Here is a 19,424-nt window from a genome sequence, read left to right on the forward strand (position 1 = left end):
TGGTCAGCTTGGTGAGATATGTTTCAAGACAGCTTTAGTCAGATGTTGACTAAGGTTGTTTTCTTGTAAGTTAGGAATTGACACTCTTGGAGGTCAGCTTCTAACTCAGCACCACTTATTTACTCAGGGTCAGCTTAGGCAATTTATATGCTGAGTAAATAAAACAAACAACACATGCAATTTATATATATATATATTAAGAGAGAGTTTAGAGATTACTCAGTATCACTTATCCTGGTTCGGCCTCTCTGCCTACGTCCAGTCCCTAGAGTCCTCCGGGCTTTTTGAATCCAATACTGAGCTCTTTAACGGTAGAGCACAAACCGATTACAAGGCAGTTGAATATGCAAGAGTACCTTCCTCTATTCGTCTACTCAACTCCTACTAAGTGCTACAACCCAGCACCTAGATTTCTCTACCACTGAATGCTTACAACCAAGCACTCAGCACGACACTCTCAATATTACAATTGATAAACACTTGTTCTTTTTTCAGTAAAGAACACTTTAGAAGATTACAAAGAATCACTCTAGCATTTACACAGGGAATAGAAAGTTTGGTGTAAGATCTTTCTTGTATTTGAGTGCTTTGAAATTGTTTCTTTCTCTTTTGTGTTTTTCTTTTTGTTAAATCGGCAATGATCCAAGGTTCTTGATTGTCCTTTTATAGATGGAAATTTGCAGATGGATCATTTGAATTGTTTTAGCCGTTAACACCAAAATGGCTCTTTTAGGGAACATCTTCTGGTCAGCTTCAGACTGTTCAGGCCATTCCCTTCCTCTGTTTTCTTCAGGCGTCAGGCTTTGTCTTCTTGCGTCAGACTTGTCTTTTTATGCCAGTTGTCTTTTACCAATAATCCATTGACCCATACATCTCGGAATCTGTCTTCTGTGTATTTCCAAGATTTCAATTATTGGTGCAAAGGGGCGGTAATCATTTGTCCTTTAGCAAACGACTCTTTCATGCTGTCCTGAAGATACACTCAGCTTGATATTTTAGGCTTCCATGCTGACCTTCATTTCACTTAGCTTATTCTGTTCATCTCATGCTGACTTTGTCCTATCCTTATCTTTATATATATATTTGTACTCAATATTGAATAAACAGATTAGTATAATAAAATCAAAGCACTTAAATTTAGTTATCCCTTAATCATGGATGATTTTATCAAATCAAAATCTTGTGGAAAGGTGTTTCAACAAACTCCCCCATTTTAATGTTGGCAAAATACATAATTATGGAACTCAGTTTTGAAATTCCCCATGATTGAATCATTTTTCATATTTCTGAAGTTGCTCCCCCGTAAGGGTTGCATCTATTAATTTAACTCTAAACCTTCCAAGATTTAATTGAGATAAATTAAAAAGACTTGTACTGACTAAAATTACTTCTAGACCTTTTAAGATCAAGTTTATTAGAGTTCAGGTCAGCTTTCTGAAATGGTCAATTTATGAAACATTTTATTACTTCAGTTTCGTTATGGTTTGTTTGTTCAAATTTGGACAGTTCAATATATAATATATACTACTAAGCATGATATGAAGATGAAGTGGATAAAGTAATGCTTATCATAAATTTGCTCAGCAAAAACTATAAATATTAAGCATAGAATGAGGTATGAGCTAAGTTCTAGACTAGTCTATAGTCTACTTCTTCTTCTTCAAGTTGACTTGTGCTTGATGGTCAGCTTTATATACTCCTTTGCCTTTATCCTTACTCCCGGATGCACCACCTAGAAGCTGAGTTCCTTCTTGGCTTTTCTCCCCCGTTTTGCCATCATCGGGTTTATAAAGGAAGGTATCGTTGCTAGCAGTAGTGGAGAGGACATTTGAGTAACGTTGGAGCTTCTTTGTGCTTTCACGCAAGCCATCAATTACAGGTACACTGTCATCTTGGACATGGCGAGGAACCCGGAGAGAGCTGCTAATCATGATGAGTAGGCATTCATGTGATTTGCTAAGCCAGGTGAGCGAGCTGGTGAGCTGAGCAAAAGATTGGTGGTACATCTTCAGCATGGCAGAGTCATAAAACATGCGCTGAGCATTGTTGATGCGCATTGCCTTCATAATTGCTTGGGAAAAGCTCAAGAGTTGACCATTGGAGACTGGGTCAACATCCATTTGTGCTTTGTTGACGTTGAGTAGACTTACTGCTTCACTCAGTTGGTCAATTGTACACTGAGAGGAGGAGGAGACTAACTCACGCGTACAAGTCAGCTCAGCATTGAGCTTGGTAAAGCATTCTTGGAGTTCAGCAGATGTGGCATACTCAGTATTAACCGATGCGCCAAGATTGGGCAGTTCTGATCTCAGTTTGGCGAAATGCTGATCTAACTCAGCAGAAGTTGCATAGCCTAGATTTGGAGCAGAGAGATTATTGATCTTGCCTTCAAGGGAGTTCATATGGTTTACCATCAGAAGCAGCAACTCAGTCATTTTGGCAACTTGGTCTTGCTTGGGTTGCTGTGTTTGAACTGATGTCATAACACTCATAAGGTCCTTGAGCCCTTTGATTTCATTCAGAAGTTGAGTAATGGCAGAGACATTGGGTGACTCAGGATTAGCAGACCCAGCAGCATCAGAAGTAGTGAACTCCTGGAGAAGAGATTGTGCAGTTTCCACGATGCGACGACCAGACTGAGTTGCACTTAGATAGGCAAACTGACCATCTTGATTTGGCTCAGAGGTAGGGATGTGAGTTGAGCTGGATGGTGGTGGAGTTGGCTGCTTGTCAGCTTGAGTTGAGTGGTCAGGAGTGGGTCCTTTAGGGATCTCAGTACTAGGAGCTGAGTTCTCATGACTCTGTGGAAACTGAGTTTGGAGAGATGGACTTACAGAAGTATGGACCTGAGGAGGTGGAGTTGGATGTTTAATAGCTTGCTCGCCTTGTTGAGTAGCTGCGACTTCGAGCTCTTGCTCGGCAGTTTTTGGATTCTCCGGAGTCTTGGCTTGTTCCTCAATATGAGTAACAGAGGCTTGGTTTTGCACAAGATCCGTTGGAGGAGACTCAGGCTCAGTATTATGGGAGAAATATTTGAACTGAATTTTGGAGAGTTCAGTATCAATATCTTGAGGAGGGGAATCATCCAGAAGATCAATTTGCTTTTGTGCCTTCTTCTTGAGTCTCCATCATGTCGGAGCTTTTGGGGATGAAGGGTCAGCTTGAATACCTTCACTGGAATCTGAAGATGAGTGCTCCCCATGGTCAGCATTAGTGTTCTCAACTTGCTTAGCATCATGAAGCTCAGCATAATCTTCTTCCTCAATGTTAAGCTGAGTAACATCATGTCCTTATTCTGCTTCTGCATTAGTTTGATCAACCTCTTCTACTTCCTCAGACTCAACCTGAGTTATATCCTTTCTTTGTGTTTGCTCTTCTTGCATACGGGGTGATTTTTCAAGGTCAATCCCACGGCTTTTGGCGAGGTGAGACTGAGGGGTGACGACCTTGTCAAGGGGATCAGCTTCAACAATTTTTAAACCAGAACTTCGACTCTTCTTCCTTAGAGGCAGTTCTAGAGATTCCTCATTTTCTTCTTCGGGCTCAGCTTGCCCTTTCCTTTTCTCTGCTGACCTAGGTGTACTTTGAGGTTGGTCAGCATCAACATTCTTAGCTCTGTTCATAGCCCGCTTCTTTCTGGGCACTACGTCAATATCTTTTGCACATGTTGCCAGCGCTTTTCTCTTCTTCTTGTCCTTAGGGGACTCAGTAGGAGCCTCCACTTCTTTCTCAGGCTCATCCTCAGGCACAACTTCCTGTTCAGCTTCATCATTTTCCTCAATATCTTCAACTTCTTCATATCCTTTCAATGGTTGATTGTATAATAATCCAACCAGCAGAGCTACTGTGATCTCACTTCCCAAGGTATCAGTTTCATTTACGGTTTCGATCTGTTTATCCGCGAGGATCTTAGTGATTAAAAAACCTAACCGAAGTTTCTTACCTCCTCGCTGGAGTGCACCAACCAGAAATACCGGAAGGTTGAGAGGGGTGTAGGTCAGCATGTGCCATATGAAGCACTGCTCAAAGTTGGAGGCAGATGAGGCTGAGTTGAGTTTGGAGAAGATGAAGTTGGTCAATATGTAGTGTGCCATCTTCTGGTTTTTCCTCATACACGTGCTGGGTATTTCTCCCTTGTGATTTTTGGGTTTGCAGAATCCCTTTATCTGGTCCAGCTTTTCCTTTGATACTTTTTCCTTTGTTGTCCTAAACTCAATTCCTTCTTCTGGTAGGGTGAGTAAAGTTGCTAGATAAGATGGGGTTATGATTATCTTGTGGCCTTTGACATGAGTCTCCAGGTAGTCAGCATCATCTTCATCAACATATAAATTCGAGTAAAATTCCCGTACTAACCTGGGGTAGGTTTTTCCAGATAGAGAAAAGAAACCTGCCCACTGGTTCTTTTCAATCCATTCACAGAATGGTTTCTCAGTGGTGATGAAGCTTGGAGAGAACCATCTGCACTTGAGAACCTCAAGGTTGTTTACGTTTTTGTGAACCTTGATCATGGGCCTGACCATTGGTTGCTTGTCTTTCGCATGCTTGTTCTTCTTAGAGGAGCTCGCTGGGTCAGCTTGGGTTTTGTTAGGAGCCGGAGATTTTGGGTTTTCATCGGTGTGACGCTTGCCGGAATCACCACCGGAGATATTTTGAGAGTTCGACATTCTCAGAGATTTTAGGGATTTTGAAATTTTGAGAGAGAAGAATTCGAATATCAAAGGATTTAAGAGTAAAGAGGACTAAGTGGGAAATCTTCCACTATTTATAGAGATTTATGGCGGCCCTATTCATTTAAGTAGCCGTTTTACCTAGGGACGTTCAACAGACAGAGATTCTGTCATTTATGACACCTTCGGCGCATGGATTTAGCCATTAATGTGTATCTTTCCAATGTGCTAGTTGTTACACGTGTAGACATTTATTTGATGCAAGTGGGTTTCTACTCGGTTTTGCTAGAATTCGAAGCATTCGTGATATTGAGTACCTAGTTTTTGTGAATATGATTTTCCTATCTCTAGGTAACTCAGTATATGTACTTACTCAGTATAATCACTCAATATGTATGTCAACTCAGCATAGGGTGATTTTTCTACATTTCAAGCTTAGTAAGTAGTAGTTGCTTATTGTTAATTTACTCAGCATGGCATTTGCACAATCATTCAAATTTCCACTCAACATGGCAATCATTCAACATTCAATTTTTCATATAGATTTATCTAGAGTGGATTTGACATACCGATGGCTTCCCTTAGTATGTTGAATTGTTCTCGTGCCAAGGGTTTAGTGAAGATATCTGCAAGCTGTTCATTTGTTGGCACATAGGTCAGCTTGATCTCATCTTTTAGTACGTGATCTCTGATGAAGTGATGTCTTATGCTAACATATTTCATCCTACTGTGTTGGACTGGATTCTTAGATAGATCAATGGCACTCTGTCATATCTTATCTCTATTGTCTTTGTTTTAACTCCATAATCCTCAAGCTGTTGCTTTATCCATAGTACTTGTGCAACACAGCTTCCAGCAGCCACGTACTCAGCTTCGGTTGTAGACAGGGCTACGGATGATTGCTTCTTGCTGAACCAAGATACTAGACAGCTTCCGAGGAAATGACATCCTCCCGAAGTACTCTTTCGTTCTAGCTTATCTCGTCCATAGTCAGCATCAGTATATCCATTAAGTGTGAAGTCATTTGAAGTTGGATACCATAGACTTGCATCAACTGAGCTCTGCAAGTATCTAAAAATTCTTTTTACATCAGTTAGATGAGATTCCATAGGGTCAGCTTGATATCTAACACAATAACATACTGAGTACTGAATATCAGGTCTACTAGCTGTGAGATAAAGTAAGGAACCTATCATACCTCGATAGAGTTTACTATCAATTGAATTACTCTTCTCATCTTTGCATAGGACAATATCAGTGCCCATGGGGGTTGATATGGGTTTGCAATCTACCATGCTGAATTTCTTTAACATTTCTTTGGTGTACGTAGACTGACTTATAAAGATGTCATTCTTACCTTGCTTAATTTGAAGTCCAAGGAAGAAGTTGAGTTCACCCATCATCGACATTTCAAACTCAGTTTGCATCTGTTGGCTAAATTCTTTGCACAAAGATTCGTCAGTGGCACCAAATATTATATCATCTACATATATCTGTGCAAGTAGGGTATGTTTACCCTTTTTCTTAATAAACAAGGCTGTGTCAGCTTTTCCCCTGATATAGTTCCTGGTCAGCAGGAAATTGGTCAACCTCTCATACCAAGCTCTTGGAGCTTGCTTTAGGCCGTACAGGGCCTTTTTGAGTTTATAAACGTGGTTTGGAAACTTTGAATCTTCAAACCCAGGAGGTTGATTAACATATACCTCCTCGTTTATGAAACCATTAAGAAATGCACTTTTTACATCCATTTGGTATAATTTAAAATTCATAAAACTAGCATAGGCACACAATATACGTATAGCTTCTAGCCTAGCAACTGGTGCAAACGTTTCTCCATAGTCTATACCCTCTTGCTGACTATAGCCTTGGGCTACAAGTCGAGCTTTGTTTCTAATTACATTTCCATGCTCATCTAGTTTATTTCTAAAGACCCACTTGGTTCCTATGGGCTTTTGATTCCTAGGTTTAGGTACTAGATCCCATACCTCATTTCTGCTGAATTGGTCAAGTTCTTCTTGCATGGCATTGATCCAATACTCATCTTGCTCAGCATCAGCAAAGTTCTTTGGTTCATGCATTGAGACGAAGGCAACATTGCCGAGGTATTTCCTAAGCTGATCTCTGGTCATCAACTTGTTGTTAGCAGCATCAAGGATGAACTTTTCTATGTGTCCTATTGGAATCTTTATTTCCTTGGGCAATGTTGAGTTGTTTGGAAGAGGTGTTTCTACAATCTCTACAGGAATAGATTGGTCAGCAAATGATATTTCATTTTCTTGCTTACCTTGGGTCAGCCCTTGTATAGATGACACAGAGGCTTTTGGTTGATCAGCGGAAGCTGAGCTTGGTTCATCTTCTTCGAGATGAGCTGACTTACCTGTAGGGTCAATTTCATCGAACTCAACATGTGCAGACTCTTCTACAACCTGAGTTCTTTTATTAAATACTCTATATGCTTTACTGTTTGTTGAGTACCCCAAAAAGATCGTTTCGTCAGCTTTAGCATCAAATTTACCAAGATTGTCTTTTGTATTGAGTATAAAGCATTTACACCCAAAGGCACGAAAGTATCCAATGTTGGGCTTTCGTCCTTTCCAAAGCTCATATGGGGTTTTCTTAAGTATAGGTCTAACTAGAGCCCTATTCAGTATGTAACATGCTGTGTGAACAGCTTCTCTCCAGAAGTACTTTGGAAGCCTATTTTCACTCAACATTGTCCTAGCTATTTCGACAATAGTTTTATTTTTCCTTTCAACAACCCCATTTTGTTGAGGTGTTCTAGGAGCAGAGAAATTGTGGTCAATACCATAGGTTTCACAAAATTCATCAAATTGTTGGTTTTTGAATTCTCCACCATTGTCGCTTCTAATGTGAGCTACTCTTAGGTCTTTGTCATTTTCAAGCTTTTTCAATCAATGTGGTAAACATCTCAAATGTTTCATCTTTGCTACTCAGCAGGATGATCCAAGTATACCGAGAGAAATCATCTACAATGACCAAGGAAAATTTCTTACCTCCCAAGCTGAGTGGCTGGATAGGTCCGAAAAGATCCAAGTGTAGTAATTCCAATGGTCTCTTGGTTGAGACAATATTTTTGCTCTGAAATGACTTTTTAGTTTGTTTGCCTTGCTGACAAGCTTTACACAATTGATCTTTTTCAAATTTTAATTTGGGTAATCCCTCAACTAATTGCTTTCTAGCTATTTTGGTGAGAAGGTCCATGCTGACATGCCCAAGTCTTCTATGCCATAGCCAGGAGTTATCCTCTTTAGACACTAAGCATATATTTTTGGAAAACTATTTTTCTAAATTTAGCATGTATACATTTTCTACACGAGGGGCAGTTAAAACCAATTCATTTGTGTTCCCCTCGAGTATTTGACACTTAGTATCATCAAATACAACCTTTCTACCGCTCTTGCAGAGCTGAGCTACACTTAGTAGATTGTATTTGAGACCTTTAACTAAGGAGACTGACTCAATGGTTGGGTTACCTCCGATAGTGCCTGAGCTGACTATCTTACCCTTCTTGTTGTCTCCAAAGCTTACACTTCCACCTCGTTTGAGTTCTAGTGTGATGAACTGTATTTCATCACCTGTCATGTGCCTTGAGCATGCGCTGTCTATGTACCAAAGTTTTGATTTCTCCACGCATGTCAAGCTGACCTGCATTTTAAACTATTCGTTTTTAGGTACCCAATTCTTTTTGGGTCCTTTCTTGTTAGTCTAAACAGGTGCAAAGTCATATTTCAACTTATGACGACATACTTTTATAGTGTGGCCAGGCTTACCACAGAAGTCACAAAAAGGTACCCTTTGAGGGTTGTACTGAGTATGGTCAGCATTGTTGTGTTGAGCATGCCAGCATACTTTTGTGGAATGCCCTTTTCTTCCGCAGAAGTCACATTGGACAATCCGCTTGTTATGCCAACACACATCTTTTGTGTGCCCCCTTTTTCCACAACACTCACATTAAGTGAATTGCTTATGCTGACTAGTACTTGCGTACTCAGCATGGGGTTTATTTCTACTTGAGCCTTTCACTTGACTCTGTAAGGTTGTGACATCCTTTTTAAGTTTCTTTGACTCAGATTGGACCTCTGTGACAAACTTATGCATGATTTGCATGTTGGTATGTAAATCTGAGTTGTCCTGGAGGAGATATCAGAGGTCACTCAGCTTGACCTCTTCAATCTCGTCACATCGCCTGCTGAGTGATTTTATTTTGTTATTGCATTTTTTAGTTAGCTTATATAAATCACTCAGGGCATTTACCATCTCATTTCTAAACAAAAGTAAGGGTGTTACCTCATTAATGTGTACCTCCTGGTCAGTTTCATCAGAGAGGTCATTATGCTCAGATTGAGAATGGTCAGCATCGTCAGCCATGAAGCATATGTTGGCTGTTTCATTTGCATCAGCTTCAGATGAGGTTGACTCATCACTATCGCTCCATATTGCTACCATAGCCTTTTTGCTTCCCTTCTTCTCCTTCTTAAGGTTGGGACAGCTTGACTTGATGTGCCCAGTTTGATGGCACTCAAAACATGTGACAGACTTGGAGCTGTCCTTCTTGTATTTGTCACTCGACTCAGCTTTGTATTTGTCACTTCTTCTGAATGACCTTTTGCCGTTTCTGTCATTTCTTCTGAACAGCTTTTTCATCTTTCTAGTGAACATAGCCATTTCCTCATCATCAGTTGACTCAGCTTCAGTCGAGTCAGCTTTCATGACAAGTGACTTTTGTTTCTTGTCTTCTGACTTTTCTTTCTCTTTAGCTTCAAAGTTTTTCATAGAAATTTCATGGGTCAGCAGGGATCCGATCAACTCATCATATTTGTAGGTAGTCAAGTCTTGAGCTTCTTCTACAGCTGTTTTCTTTGCTTGCCAGCTCTTAGGCAGACTTCTCAGGATTTTCTTCACCTGTTCCTCTTCAGTGAAGTTCTTTCCAAGCCTTTTGAGCTCGTTTATAATGTTTGTGAATCTTGCGTTCATTTCTGAGATGTCTTCATTCTCATTCATCTCAAACAGCTCGTAGAGTCTCATATGCTGATTGACTTTAGACTCCTTAACTTTGCTTGTGCCTTCATAGGTTACTTCAAGCTTCTTCCAAATATCCTGAGCTGACTCACAACCTGAAATCTTATTTTATTCTGCAGCATCTAGAGCACAGTGAAGCATATTTATAGCCGAAGCATTATTTTGTAATTTTCTGAGGTCATCCTCTGTCCACTCAGCTTCACTTTTAACAATTTTCTCATTGTTAACAGTTTTGGATGGAACATGTGGACCTTGAACAATTGCAAGCCATGCACTCATGTTTGTGGCTTGAATAAAGTTCTTCATCCTATTCTTCCAGAATGTATAATTTGACCCAAAGAATAGGGGAGGTCTAGTGATTGATAATCCCTCAGGGAGTATCTGTGTTGTTTGGTTCTCGGGAAGGAAACGAGTGCTATTCTCACCCATTTTTCGGGATCAGCTCAAGATTGTTAGATCTTTGAGTAGTGAGCTTATGCTCTGATACCACTTGTTGGTCCCGTGTGATTAGTTCCAAGGGGGGGTTAGGAACTAATATAACTTTTTCTGTGTTTAATTTGATAAGCTGACTTATAAATTTTTTATGAGTTGGTGAACTCAGCTTTTGGTCAGCTTGGTGAGATATGTTTCAAGACAGCTTTAGTCAGATGTTGACTAAGGTTGTTTTCTTGTAAGTTAGGAATTGACACTCTTGGAGGTCAGCTTCTAACTCAGCACCACTTATTTACTCAGGGTCAGCATAGGCAATTTATATGCTGAGTAAATAAAACAAACAACACATGCAATTTATATATATATATATATATATATATATATATATATATATATATATATTAAGAGAGAGTTTAGAGATTACTCAGTATCACTTATCCTGGTTCGGCCTCTCTGCCTACGTCCAGTCCCTAGACTCCTCCGGGCTTTTTGAATCCAATACTGAGCTCTTTAACGGTAGAGCACAAACCGATTACAAGGCAGTTGAATATGCAAGAGTACCTTCCTCTATTCGTCTACTCAACTCCTACTAAGTGCTACAACCCAGCACCTAGATTTCTCTACCACTGAATGCTTACAACCAAGCACTCAGCACGACACTCTCAATATTACAATTGATAAACACTTGTTCTTTTTTCAGTAAAGAACACTTTAGAAGATTACAAAGAATCACTCTAGCATTTACACAGGGAATAGAAAGTTTGGTGTAAGATCTTTCTTGTATTTGAGTGCTTTGAAATTGTTTCTTTCTCTCTTGTGTTTTTCTTTTTGTTAAATCGGCAATGATCCAAGGTTCTTGATTGTCCTTTTATAGATGGAAATCTGCAGATGGATCATTTGAATTGTTTTAGCCGTTAACACCAAAACGGTTCTTTTAGGGAACATCTTCTGGTCAGCTTCAGACTGTTCAGGACATTCCCTTCCTCAGTTTTCTTCAGATGTCAGGCATTATCTTCATTCGTCAGACTTGTCTTTTTGTGCCAGTTGTCTTTTACCAATAATCCATTGACCCATACATCTCGAAATCTGTCTTCTGTGTATTCCCAAGATTTCAATTATTGGTGTAGAGGGGCGGTAATCATTTGTCCTTTAGCAAACGACTCTTTCATGCTGTCCTGAAGATACACTCAGCTTGATATTTTAGGCTTCCATGCTGACCTTCATTTCACTTAGCTTATTCTGTTCATCTCATGCTGACTTTGTCCTGTGATTATCTTTATATATATATTTGTACTCAATATTGAACAAACAAATTAGTATAATAAAATCAAAGCACCTAATTTAGTTATCCCTTAATCATGGATGATTTTGTCAAATCAAAATCTTGTGGAAAGGTGTTTCAACACACACGACTATCCCCCAGGAAGTTATTCGCGTCAGACTCTAGAAAGGTCCCAAAAAAATTCCCAATGCTCAAACATATACCCCAAAGGGAGATCATGTACTTGAATCCAAAATTCTGCCATAAAAAGGATTTCATCAATCCCCATAGGACAATCCTCAAAGCTCTTTGCTATCAACATATTTTGCTCAAAGGTCCACGGACCACCTTGTAGCAACTTATCATGTTCAATGGATGATAGAAGTCAAAATGGAACAGTTTCGGACCTAATACCTTGATAAAACAACCCCTTTAACGGTCTCCATATCTCCACCATGTTATTCTTCATAATTGGAATTTTAATATGTTTGTTAGTTAAGAATCGACTGAGAAGACTCCACGATTGTTGGCGTCCCTGACCCTTAGTCTCGTCGGTTTGCATAATCATGCTCATGGTATTTTCCACGTCGAGTGTAATCCTTGCGATTTGTTCTGATATGGCATCCATGGGATGTACGATTTTGGCGATAGTAATTGGCGACTGGTTACGGTTGAAAAGGATAAAAAAAACCTACACTCCTCATCAATAGCAAGACATTCTTGCTTAGTATTTTCTCATTTTCATTCAAAGAAAGTATCTTTTTAATGTATTTTAATCTTAATTACTGAATAGTGTAATTTCAAATCTCATTAACAAAAGATTGGTTTTTTTACATGTGTGTTGACCAGTCTACAACCTCTAACATTCCACACACATCATAAGGTTTGAACTTAAACATCTTCTGTTAATGAAAAAAAATTCACATTCTTTTTTTTTTTTTTTTGAGGAAAAAAGTCACATTCTTTTAATGAAATTTAAAGTTGCACTCTTTGGTAAACGTTGGACATAAAAATTATATTATTTTATGCGTGAAAACTAAATTCACTCTTTCTCCATTACTATAAGACTAAATTTATAACTGATCCCAACTAATAACTTTAAAAAATTAGGGTGTTATAGTTAGAGACATGAGGATAAATTAACAAGTCGAACTGAGACCGAATTTGGATAGGCTTGATATTGGCTTGTTAAGGTCTCGAGCCGAACTGAGACCGAGCTTGGATAGGCTTGATATTGGCTTGTTAAGGTCTCAAGCGTTAACCAAATTAATCATATATACATATAATAGTGTCATAAGATATAAAAAAAAAAAACTTCACACGAGCTTCAAAAATTAAAAAAAAATTATGTAATGTTGGAACTCCAAAAATAGTAGCTATTACTAGTGGCTAGAGAATACACAATCATAAATTGCAGATTACTTTATTATCGATGTAGTCGCGTATAGATAGTAAATGCTAATACTAATGATGTGAATAACAAAATAGAGAGAGCGAGTTTAGAAAGGGATAACCATATTAATCTTTAGATTTTATATTTTAACTTTGAATTCTTAATTTTCAGATTTATCAAAGATCTAAAGTTTTAAATGAATATTACATGATCAAAAATCTAAAGTTTTAAATGAATATTACAGTAGAATTTTACTTGTTTATCTATTAAAAATTTAAGCGTTTCTATAAAAGAAAAATTAATGTAATATAATTATTAAAAATAATCAAACATATTCATAAATAAACTTTTGATCCTTGTTTTTATCAAAAAAAAAAAAAAAAAAAAGACTTTTGATCGAGTTTTAAAAAGCTATAACTCGAGTTGTTAATTTCTCGAGCCAATTCCATGTTCAAATCGAGCCATTTTAACGGAGTTTTGATCAAAATTTTGATCTAACTAAGCTCGAATGATTTGAGAGTTATTGTAGATAGAGTTATTAATTTAATTTGGGGGAAACATAAATAAAGAAAGGGAAAGGTGAGCCAGAAGAAATGTTTCAACAGAACGAGACAAATTTAAGAAAATAGTATTGACCACTCAATATTAAGATGGTCAGCCGCCATTCACAGTCACACCGTTACTTAACTTTAATATCTAACGGACAAACTAAACTTCTCAATCTTTGCTATTTCCACTCCATTTTCATGCTCTGCACGTTGTCATCACAATATCAAACAAACTCAAACAGTTAAAAAAGGAGCCAACAAGTATCCTCATATCCTCATTATTTTAAGAATCAAAATTCCTACTACTTAATTACTTCATTATTTTTGTTTAGTTTAATTTGAAATCTGAAATTTTTGACACGAGGGATAAAACCATCGCTTCGCTCTTAGGCCATTTAATTTTTTAATATTAGATCCGTAAAACCAAAACAATATATGTTTATTACTATATTGAAAAACGGGTTAAATACATTATTGGTTTCTAAACTTACATAGTTGTCTCAAAATGATCACTTAATTTCAATTTGTCTCAATAAAATCACTTAACATTGAGTTTTGTTTCAATTAGGTCACTCCGTCGATTTTAGTGGTAAAAACGCAACGAAATAATGACATGAGTGACACATTAACATGAGTTAACTCAAATCTATGACAGAAACGAAATGTAACAGCCACATGTCGCATATTTTTATGAAAAAAAAACTAAATTTTAGTTTTTTTTCATAAAAATAATCGACACGTGATAGCCAGGTGGCGGATATGTGGATGTCATGTGTCATTTCAGTTAGAAATATGAGTTGTTTCATATTGACGTATCACTTATGTCATCATTCTGATGTTTTTTAATTACTGAAATCGTCATAGTGACCTAATTGAGACAAAACTCAAAATTGAGTGATTTTATTGAGACAAATTGAAGTTGAGTGACCATTTTGAGATAACCATGTAAGTTTAATGACCAATGGTGCATTTAACCCATTGAAAAACAAAGTTATTACAAATGTAAATTAAGATAAGATAACACGACGGGGTAATAAAATGCTAGTTTAATAAATTGTTTATTCTTTTTAAATATGTTCATGGATTGGGCTGAACATGGCTCGGGCCGGATCTGACGAGCTTTTATCTAAAAATGTTCATCCTAGGTTTTGTCCAACCCACTGTTAATTTAGACGGGCTTGGGCTCAAATATCAAATCTCAAGCCAACCCATATAAGTCCTCCAAAATGTATCTGTATAATTTTTACTAATAAAAAATAAAATATGTACTTAAAAATAAATATTAGTATATAAATATGTAAATTTATTAATCAATATTTTTTTTTATAAATCTCAAACTCGTCCAAAATGTAGACGGACTTTAACAGATCTGAACCTAGAGATAATATTTTTGTGTCCGCCCGGCCCAAAAGACACGGACCAGACATGTATCTAAACCCGTGAACATGTCCAATTCTTTCAGACAAAAACTTTACTGTTTCAAAAACGTGATACTCATCCAATATGATCCACCAATAGAATGAAGTCTGTTGACAAATATTGATAATGTCATTAGTGAGGACTGCAATTTACCTTTATTCATGTACTTAATAAACTTTTAAAAGCATAAAACAATTATCTTAATTATTCATACGAAATATAAAAGTTTAGTTGAAATGATAACAACAATTTAATATAATAGTTCATGCAATTATTTCAGACTTGCATTTTTTTTTTTTGGGAGATGAAGGAATGATTTCTTCCGCAGTACCAATACATTTAAATTCTATTGTGCTTGAATATTCACTATCATTAGTTGGAAACTCAAGTTTCATTCTAACACTCGATTTAGATGAACTTGTTGTGAATTTTCATTTATTTTAATAAGATGCTATAATACTAGTAAAAATTAAATTTGGATAACTTTTTTTGTTTTGAAAAACAAAATGATATATCCCTCTTTAAGTCTATGATCATAACATTAATAAGCATTAATAAGAGGGAAGTTCAATGAGTATAAGTCTAATTTACATTATTAATATATTTTTAACAACTACAAAAAGTAATTTCTGCCATTATTTCATGTTAAAATCTAGACTTTTTTTTTTTTTTTTTTTTTTTCCAAACTCATGAAATCACTTCTTAAAAGTATAAGTGAAGTTAGGTAAGTGGGATGTAATATTTAATATATAAGACTTAAATGTATGAGTGGTACATGGTCTTGATTTGATAGTAGAATTTATTATTTTATTTCATATGTAAGTCTACTGACGATAAATATTCGTGAGGTAGCCATCTCTTTCATTGTCTCGAGTTTTATCTTTAAAGGTCGAGCTCACAACTCTGCTGCTCACGAACTTGCTAGATGGGGTCTTAGTTTACCTTCTCCTCAAATCCTAGTGGATGGTTGTCCTCCTTTTCTTTCTCTTTGTATCAATTTAGATATTTCTTAATTAATGTAAGGTGATTTATTATATATATATATATAAAAAAAAAGCCTAGTAACGAATGCACCTCCTTTTTTATGGTGTTGGTTTCAAATAATATATATAAAAAAAAGAATATAAGAGATGAAAATGAAATTTTAAACCACATATTATTAAATACTATAATGTTTAGTACAATTACAGATTCAATAGACCCTATCATATCTTCAGTACAACTAAATGCACAATAAATCCTATTACATTTTACATTAATTTTTTAAGGTTCATTCATCATCCATTGATGCTGACAAGAACTTGCTAGCATGACGTAAACCATCACATAGACAAAAAGAATACAGTGGAGTCCGCAAAAAGTGCTGGAATAAAGCATTCGTCAACGGTGGTTTTCACACACAAAAAAAAACTCATCCAATAGATGATATAATTAGCACACAATTTAACGGTAAAACCAAGAATAAAGTTTCATGTTTAATTATTTAATGATATAGAAAACTGATATGATATAGAAATTTATACTAAGAGTCTAATTATTTTATTAATACATAATAGGAAAAGAAATTTATAAAATTTAAAATATTTTTTAATAGTTTATCCGATCTCACCTTTAGATGGATCCTCTTTCAATTAAAGTTTTCTGCGTACGCTAGGACTTGAACTCGAGATCTAGCTCAAACGACTTGAAGCCCTTAACCACTTAATCCAACCTTAATTGGTTAAAATTTTAAAATATTTAATGTACATAGCATTTACTAAATAGATGATTAAAATTAATAAATAAGAAAGAAGGTCACTTCACATTTATTTGATTAATTTAGCCTTGCGATTTGTGAAACCGTTTGTTGTTATTTACTAGCTGAATATGCTTTTACTTCAATGAAAAATACATGGTTCTCCAACGTTCATATTTGCCTTCAAGTTTATCATAAGAGTTTGTCATAAAAGTCATTGTTCTTTTCATTATTAGAACAACAACATTTTGTGTAACCTCAGAATTTGGTGACATGTCTTGCACTGTAGGCATATTAAGCACATTCTGAAGGGCTTTTAACTTAGTTAATTCTTTATAGTTGAAAATTGATAATCCCAAAATGATAAACGACTTTCAGAAATTGAAGTGCTTCCAATGCAGCATTAGAAATAGTCTGCCCATAATTGTTGCTGTTGTGACCAACAAACTGACGTTCATATGTGTCATGACATGTAAAAGTAGTACGATATTGGAATCATTGACTTTTTTTTTTTGTATAAGGCCTTATGCATAGGCGAAATAGGATGTCTGCTAACACATAATCCATATTTAACGGAACAAATGACATCTGTAAACATAAAACATAATATGTTAATAACAAAATAATAATAAGAATAAAAAAAATAAAAAATAAAGGACCTATAAAACTTGAAATAAGGGAAATATAACAAAGAAAACAGTTCCAAAAGATATCAATTAAAACAATCTCCAAATTATCTTGTTTCGCCAAAAGAAAGGCCTTTAACTTAGTTAATTCTTTGTAGTTGAAATTGATAATCTCAAAAATCATAAACGACCTTTAAAAATTGAAGTGCTTCCAATGCAGAGTCTTCCCACAATTGCTGTTGTTGTGGCCAACAAAGTGACGACCAACCACAATTCCATGTTGGCTAGAACATGTAAAAGTAGTATGATAAGGGTCAATCATAAAATCATTGACTATTTCTTTGTATGAGGCCCTTTGCATAAACGAAACAGGATGTTCGCTAACACAGAATCCATATTTAACGGAATAAAGAATATATGCAAACATAGAAAATAATACTTTAATAACAAAATAATAATAAGAATAAAAAAATAAATAAAAAATAAGGCACCTATAAAACTTGAAATAAGAGAATGTAATATACAAAACCATTCTAAAATAGATAAATTAAAACAATCTTCAAATAACCTTGTTTCACCAAAAGAACTGATTTAAAGAGCATAATTATAAAAAAGGGATAACAAAAGGAAAGAAAAAGATGAATGTATAAAAATGATAAGTAAGAATTGTTATTTATAGTATAAAAGAGAAATTATTTGTGATTATCATTTCGCATAAGCTAAAGTTTGTTATAAAATTTAGTAGATTGAACTTAATAAATGCTAGAGTTAACATTGTTTACATTTAAATACTTAATTAGAAGTCATCATTCTTTCTATTCCAGTCTAATGTGAAGACCTAAGTATTTTTCTTCTTCTTAATTCCAATAAAACTATCTGCAAGAATTCATGTAATAATAATAAAAAAGAACAAACATAATAATAAAAAGAAAGGACCCATAAAACTTGAAATAAGAGAATGTAACAAAGAAAAAAGTTTCAAAAGTAATAAATTAAAACAATTTCCAAATTACATTGTTTCTCTAAAAGAGCTAATTTAAAGAGCAGAAATTATATAAAAAAAGACAGTAAAAGGAAAGAAAAATGTGAATGTGTAAAAATGGTAAGAAAATAATTGTTATTTATAGTATAAAAGAGAGAGCATTTATGATTATTCTCTCACACAAGCTAAAATTTATTATGAAATTTAGTAGGTTGAACTTAATAAATGCTAAAGTGGATATTGTTTACATCTAAACAATTATGCAGAACTTTCCTAAGGCGAGGAATTTTTGTATGGCACATAACTTACTAAGTTAAAGTAAACACTAAATTACATGTTGATTTCGTGTTGTGTAATCGGATTGCGTGTAATTTTATCATTGCTAAAAAATTGTGAGAGAATATTACCGTGAGAAATATTTGATCAATTGATTTTTGTAAGAGTAATTTTTGTAAGAGTTACTTTCGTTACTTTTGGTTTTAAGAAAATGTTGTTGAATTGATTTTGTTTGTTACTGTTATATATATATATAGTGCAAATATATCGTTGATATAAAAAATATAGCCGTTTGCTCTAAATATATCCGTTGTTGTTTTTCCTGAAGCAAAACATATCCGTTATTAAGAGACCTAAATATTAATGTATTATTAGTATCTTTGTTAATATATCTATTTGATGAATTAATGCTCATCAATTTGACTTTTTATTTTTTACTGTGATTCTCATGAATATTACTGTTGCAAAAGGCAGACTTTTCAATCTAAATCACATGCATCACCAACGAACCTATATTTATGTGTTCTTTTCAACTCTCCGCGCTCCTACAAGGCATTTGATGTCTACGCTCCATGATTGTCCTTTGTTGTGATCACCATGCTCCAATCTTATCCGTCGACTTGATCTCCACGCTTTGTTACCAATCAAGTTCGTTCAATTGGGCTACTTGCCCCATACAAGCTAATCGTAGGGGTTTATGTGAGGTTTACATATCGCTACAATCATAGGAACTTCAACAACAACGAGAATCGAACTAAAATTGAGGTGCCAATCAGAGAGGTTTATGTTGATTAAAAAAATATAGCCATTTATATTGAATATTTTCGTTTTTTTAAGCAAACTCTATCCCTTGTTGAAAGATCCAAATATTAATGTATTAGTGTCTTTATTAATATATATGTTTGATGAATTTTCTTTCCAAACAAAAATGTTTGATGAATTAATGCTTTTCAATTTTACTTTCTTATTATTATTATTCTTATAAATATTACCGTTGCAAAAAGCTGACTTTTCAGGTTAAATCACGCACATCACCAACTACCCC

The sequence above is a fragment of the Euphorbia lathyris genome, chromosome 5 (assembly GCF_963576675.1).
Source record: "Euphorbia lathyris chromosome 5, ddEupLath1.1, whole genome shotgun sequence".
NCBI lineage: Eukaryota > Viridiplantae > Streptophyta > Magnoliopsida > Malpighiales > Euphorbiaceae > Euphorbia > Euphorbia lathyris.